The following is a 6,859-nucleotide window of genomic DNA, read 5'->3' on the forward strand; positions in this document are numbered from 1 at the left end:
TGGGGTATAGGTGCAGGGGCGGTGAGAAGATTCACCAAAGACAGAGTGGGGAGCAGAACAGGCTGATCGATGAAGTACACTGTTGAGGGGAGCAGCGGGAGGGTCAGGAGAGGTCTGCCTCCCCATGTGAGTCACCTCTGGGGTGGGGACCAAACTCATGCTGAAGTGGCTTTAGCTTCTTAGTGCTGTGCTTTAACTCGCTGGGCCACAAGGGAGGGCCCAAAGATAAGTGTTTTATTTCAATTAGAAAATGTCTTTTAGTCCCAGCCCTACAAAATAAAGATGTTTATCCATGTAGTCAGATAGTTTAGCATTCTTGATGATTATGGGTATATTGTAAAGAACTTTGGCTCTAATCATACCTTATATAATTTACATTCCTCTATATGCAAGATTATGCAAGATTAAAATGCAAAATGTTCCTGGCAAACTTACTTTGATAATATCAATGGGAAATGGAACTATGAACTTGGAATCAAATAAAATTTTAGAATGAAAATTAGAATCTGATCGATCAGTTCAATAATCCTATTTTGAATACTGGAGAGGGCGTCCCTATAGACAAATCCTAACAGAAGTGAGTGGAGTCAGGCCCCATTCTCTGGCTTGTGTCCCTTCCCCATCACACCGCCTATCACTGTGCTTCCTCCTTGGATTGTACGTTGCCCTTCTTGAGCTCCTCTGAGTTTGGGATCAGAACTCTCACAACCTGAGCATTCCAGAGATCCATTCTAATTATTTAACAAAAATTTCAACAGTCCCATCCTAATAAAAGCTTTTCTGGATCCTGTTACCATTTTCACTAAAGTAGCCAAGGGAATTTAGTCTTGTGTTAAGTGTTCATGTTATAAGATAAAAAACAAGGGATTTGGGCCCTCCCAGGTGGCGCAGCGGGTTAAAGCACAGCACAAAGAAGCTTAAGCCACTTCCGCATGAGCTCGATCCCCGCCTGCCCCAGAGGGATCCACATGGCCAGGCAAACCTCTCCTGACCCACCCGCTGCTCCCCTCAGCAGTGTACTTCGTCGATCTGCCTGTTCTGCTCCCCACTCTGTCTCTGGTGAAGCTTCTCACCCTCCGCATCTCTGTCCTGTACCCCAGTTCTGTACGAATAAATAAATAAATCTTTAAAAAAAAAAACCAGAAAACAAAAAAAAAAAAAAAAAAAACAAGGGATTTGGCTGCACTGATCCCTTTCCCAGCCCCGCCCCCCCCATATCCTCTCTCACTTTATTTACTTTTACATTACTTCAACTTGTTTCACTAGGAAATAGGTAAACAACTGTTCGTTTTCACGCGCCAATGATTGTTCTTTTTCTCCCCCTTGCAGCATGTAGCTCATGAGAAACTGTTTTCAGGAGGAGTTTGATTGCATCTGAATTAAATACACACACACGTACAATGTTGAAACATAAAAATAAAACTTGTGTTGCAGATGAAAAAAATTTTTTTTAAAGATTTATTTATGTATACAGAACTGGGTACAGGCTACAGGTACAGGGGCAGTGAGAGGATTCACCAGAGTCAGAGTGGGAAGGAGAACAGGCAGACTGACAAAGCACAATGCTGAGGGGAGCAGTGGACCAGACAGGAGAGATGTGCTGTGCTATGTGGATCACCTCCTGGGCCAGGGATCGAAGTCGCTCTAAAGTGACTGCAGCCAGCTCATAGTGCTCCGCCCTAACCTGTTGCGCCACCAGGGAGAGCCCTAAAATAAAAAATTTCCATGTGAAATCTCTGGCTTACACAAACATGTAATTTGTATGTAACACTAAGAAGAACAGTCTGACATCATAAACTATTGTTTTAAATGAGCAAAGTTCTGGAACAGACATTTCTGGAAAGAAAAATATACAGATGTCAGGAAAAACCCTTGAAAAGATTCACAAAATCATGAGTTATTAAGGAAATAAAAATCAAATCCATGAGGTGATTATGATGGAAAAGACTGATAATAGCAAATGTTGATAGGATAGAGAGAAACTGGAACTCTTAAAAAGTTAAACAGATTTACCATTTGACTAAACAATTCCACTTCTCAGTGCATACCCAAAAGAAATGAAAATGATTGATCAACACAAAAATTTTTCTATAAGTTTTCATTTATAACAGCATGAGTCACTATAATTCCAAACTGGAAGCAACCCAAATGTATATCCACTGATGAGTAGACAAAGAAAATGTCACATAAATATAAATGAAATATTATTCAGTGATAAAAAGGAATACAGTTCTATATACAGTACAACATGGTTGGACCTTTACAATATTATAAAACTCGAGCCCTCCCTCATGGTGTGATGAGGTTAAAGCACAGCATTATGAAGCTATCCACAGCCATTGCAGCACAAGTTCTATTCCCATCCAGGGAGCTGACCCACATGGCACAGCAGACCTCTTCTGACCTGCCTGCTGCTCCCCTCAGCAGCATATTTCAGTCAATCTGCTTGTTCTGCTCCCTACACTGTCTCTGGTGAATGCTCTCACCCCCACATCTCTGGCCTGTACCCTAATACTTGTATGCATAAATAAATCTTTTTAAAAAAGAAAACTGAAATGGTAAGTTTCAGAATATTATAAGAGAACTTAGTCATGAAAGGTCACAAATATAACTCCATAGGCATAAAATATCCAGAATAAACAAATCTTCAAAGTCATAGAATCTGCCCAGTGATGGGAAGACTGGGAGGAGCAGATGATGGTACCTAGATGACACAGGATTTCTTTTGGGGAAGATGAAGATTTTAGGGAAAAAATATCAATCAAAATTGATTGTGGTGCAAAAATGTAGATATGAAGGCCAATGAATTATAAATTTTAATAAGTTAATTTTGTGATAGTTGAATTATACACAAGCATTTACAATGCAAAAAAACAAAAACAAAAACAAACAAACAAAAAAACAGTGATGTGGAGGCCTTGAAGATGATGGCCTTCCACTGTGTAAGGAGGAGAATAGCTAAAGGAGAGCAAACGACTAAAACTGGTGTTTATTTCAAGTTTACTGTTCTCTTTATTTTATGTACTGCAGAGGGGAAGTGTGGTCTACAGACTTTTTGGAACACAGCTATGCCTGCTAGTATTGTATGTATGTGCCACCTTTCTTTCTGCTGTGGGCAACTGACACAAGATATTCATGACTTTGGCACTTACAGGAAAAGTCTGCTAACTCTTGCTATGTAGAGTTTAAAGCCATTAAAAGTTTTTAGGAGGAGAGTCGTGGGTGATATTGAAGAGTAGATTTGACAGAGGAAAAGCCTGGAGAGACTGCCTTCTCCTAGACTCTCTAAAATTCTGTCTCCTGCCTTCTTCTCCTTTGACTTGTCACCTTCTCTGAGCTTTCCAGCTTTCCAAGACAATATTGGGATGTCACAAACAAGTATTCAAACTAGCACACATTCCTCACAAATCTCCTTAAATCTCATGGGAACTTGAGAGAGTGCTCTGTACTCTCAGTGTGGCCTTAGTTTCATGGAAGGGCCTGATTTTTATTCTGCCATTTCCCCTTTTACTTGGAAAAGAACTTACCTTGGGTATACTTGGTCCCAGAGGACAGAGACCCAACCCTGATTCTGTACCTAGGTGTGGTCAGTGCTATCAAAAGTAAACTTTGATAGGGTAATACAAAAAAATGAGCTCTTGGAAAAGAAAACTGGCAAAGGTATAGGCTGCACTCTTCAGTGGTGGGGCCATTGGTGACTGGACCTTCATGTCACCAGTGTTCCCTGGACCTAAGTGTTCAAGTCTCTCGGTAAAAACTGGATCTGGTTTTCAACATCATTGTCTGGTGATACACAGCTTGCCTTTATAAGACAACTGTAAGTAATCATAAAATCAAGAAGGTATTTGTATCTACCTCTTTAGTTAAATGAAATAGTTAAAACCTTGAACATAAAATATGTCATTAATTTTGAAGGGGTAGGATGAGATTGTTATCCCCTTCAAAGGCAAGAGTAAATTGCAGGTAGACTTGACTAATGAAGGAACTTAAAAAAAGCTTTTCGTTTTATTTTACAGTTTTATTAACATATATTGACACATCATAATTGTGTGAATTTAAGGTATACAGTGTGGTCATTTGATACATTTATATATTGTAAAAATGATTACTACCAAAATCTGTTTTTTAAGACTTATTTATTCATACAAGAAGTGGGGTGTAGGCCAGAGGAAGGAGGTGAGATGATTCACTAAAGACAGAGTAGGGAACAGAACAGACAGATTTACTGAAATACGCTGCTGCAGAGAGCAGCAGGTAGGTCAGGAGAGGTCTGCTGGGCCATGTGGGTCACCTCCTGGCTGGGGATCGAACTGGTGCTGCAGTAGCTACAGAGAGCTTAATAGAGCTGTATTTTAACCTGTTGTGCCACTAGGAAGGCTTACCACCAGTAATTTTTATCCCCTTAACTAATGATTTCAATTATATACATTTATGTTAACTATAATCAACTAGATCCCTAGAACTTATTAATCTTCCTACTGGAACTTAGAACTTAATTTTATCAACATTTCCCCACTCCCCTTAGCCTTCATCCTCATACAACTTTCTATAGATTTCTCTCTTAATTTTCCACATATAATTGAGATCATATAGTATTTGTCTTTCTCTGTCTGACATTTCACATAGCATAATGACTTCAAATTCATCCGTGTAGTCACAAATGGCAAGATTTCTTTCTTTTTTACAACTGACTTTCATTGTTCAGAGATCCCACATTTTCTTTATTCATCATCTTGATGGACACATAGTTGTTTCCATATCTTTTTTATTCCAAGTATGTTGCAATGAAAATGGAGGTACAGTTATCTCTCATCTACATTCAGGTATTGTTTCCTTAGGATCCATAACCAGAAGTGCAGTTGCTGGCTTATATGGTAATTCTACTATATGGGAATTTTTTTGGGAAACCCCATTTTGCTTGCCACACTGCCTGCACAATTTTCCTCCCAACTAACAGCCCTCTTTCTCCACATCTTCACCAGTGCTTTTATTTGTTGTTCTTAGTCATTCTAACAGACTAAAGGTGATATAACTCATGAGGGTTTGATTTCGATTTTCCTGATGATTAGTGATATTTGGCACTTTCTCATGTACTTGTTTGTTTGTCTGGCTTGGAAAAATGTCTATTCTGTTTCTTTTTTTTGCAAGAGAAATGTCTTCAAAAAGTGACACCATTCCACACAATGGATCATCAAAGTCCCCTTTATACTTATATGAGGCTACAGGGATGAGCAAATCCTTTCTCTTAAGGAGAAGATGAATTTTAACTATTGTTGAGGTATGACCCAGAGTCTGCTCAGGCATTTTGGGTATGGCACAGGCTGTGCTGTGAGAAAGTCCCTGAGGCCCTTTGCTTTCAGACATCCAGCCCCAAAACACAAAAAGTCATTCAACCTGGAACACTTTCACATTGGTGCTGGTCCTACAGGTCTATATTTACCAGGAAACAAAGATATAGAACTAGATTTACAACATAGAGTGGTATTTAAAATCCTATACTATGGCTCAGGCTGGACTATTTCAAATCCTGGCCCTGCTACAGGTATTTGCCCCTTAAATACCTCAATGTCTTCTTGCTAAAAGACAGCACAGCCATTAATGTAATAAAAGAGACATTTAGACAAAGTATACTAGGAAGCAAGGAACCAGGGTAGTTATTCATTGGGACACAAATACTTGAAGAACAATAATTTAAGAAAATAAAACCTACCCAGATTGAGTGACATTCACATTAGGTAGATGAACCTAGAGATAAAATAACAGACCAGATAATCCTGCTGCATAATGAGAAAGCCAAGAACTATAACAATTCCTGGACAGAAGTGTGTCAGAGGAGGAAGGCATGAAAGAGTCGAAGCTAAACATTAGCAGTCCCTGGAACCTGCCACTGGCCCCATTAAGTCAGTAAAATTCAGAGAACAATAGCTTCTAAGGTCAAAGTCATCTACAGCTTATCCGTTGGATGCATGTCCCAGAGTCTGTCCCTAAAGTTATTCCTTCGGAAATTCTGCCCTTTAAATACCCTTGCCAGCCTGGTCCTGTAAAAATCACTCAGTGTTCAGAGGAACCAGTGAGAACCTACCAGGCCCATTTGGATAGATTCGTTGTTTCTGCCAGTGCTTTGGTTTTTGTACAACCCTCCCAGGCTGGGCAGGTTCACTGTTGAGTTGGGCAAATGGAAAGAGATTTCTTGGCAGTTAAGTATATTTGACATGCCTTTAATGCTGAAGCAGGAGATGCAAAGGCAGACCAGGTGGACAGGCAGAGACAATGACAGACCAGGTAGACAGGTAAGCAGAGAAACAGAAACAGGAACAGCAACTGAAACTCCTAGTCCCCTTTATACTGTTATATGCCTGTGGTCACATAGTTGGTATTATGGTACATTCAAGGCCCATATTTTGTTTGCTGGGTGTACAAAAGGTGGAAAACATTAAGGTTACAGCCTGTCTGTTGTTTGGAAGGTGAAAAAGAGGCTGAGTAAACTCATTTCTTACATGTGGTCTTATACATGTTGTGGTTTAGGGTACGAACTAAGAAGCATTAAGAAACCTAAAATATGCTCTGGAGAAAAATGAATTTATATTCAGATTACAAAGAAATATAAATTCAGCAGAAAGTCCAAAAGGTACCAAATGAAAAGAAAAAAACAAAGAGAAGTAAAACCAATTAACCGATTTTAATTGGATTTGTTACCTATTATTATCGAAACATGGTATGACCTGACTTTTTTTTTTTTAATTTTTTTTTTTTAAGATTTATTTATTCGTGCATACAGAACTGGGGTACAGGTCAGAGGCTCAGGGGCGGCGAGAGGCTTCACCAGAGACAGAGTGGGGAACAGAACAGGCAGATAGAC

Source organism: Condylura cristata, unplaced genomic scaffold (genome assembly GCF_000260355.1).
Source record: "Condylura cristata isolate star-nosed mole 26May11 unplaced genomic scaffold, ConCri1.0 scaffold00031, whole genome shotgun sequence".
Lineage (NCBI taxonomy): Eukaryota > Metazoa > Chordata > Mammalia > Eulipotyphla > Talpidae > Condylura > Condylura cristata.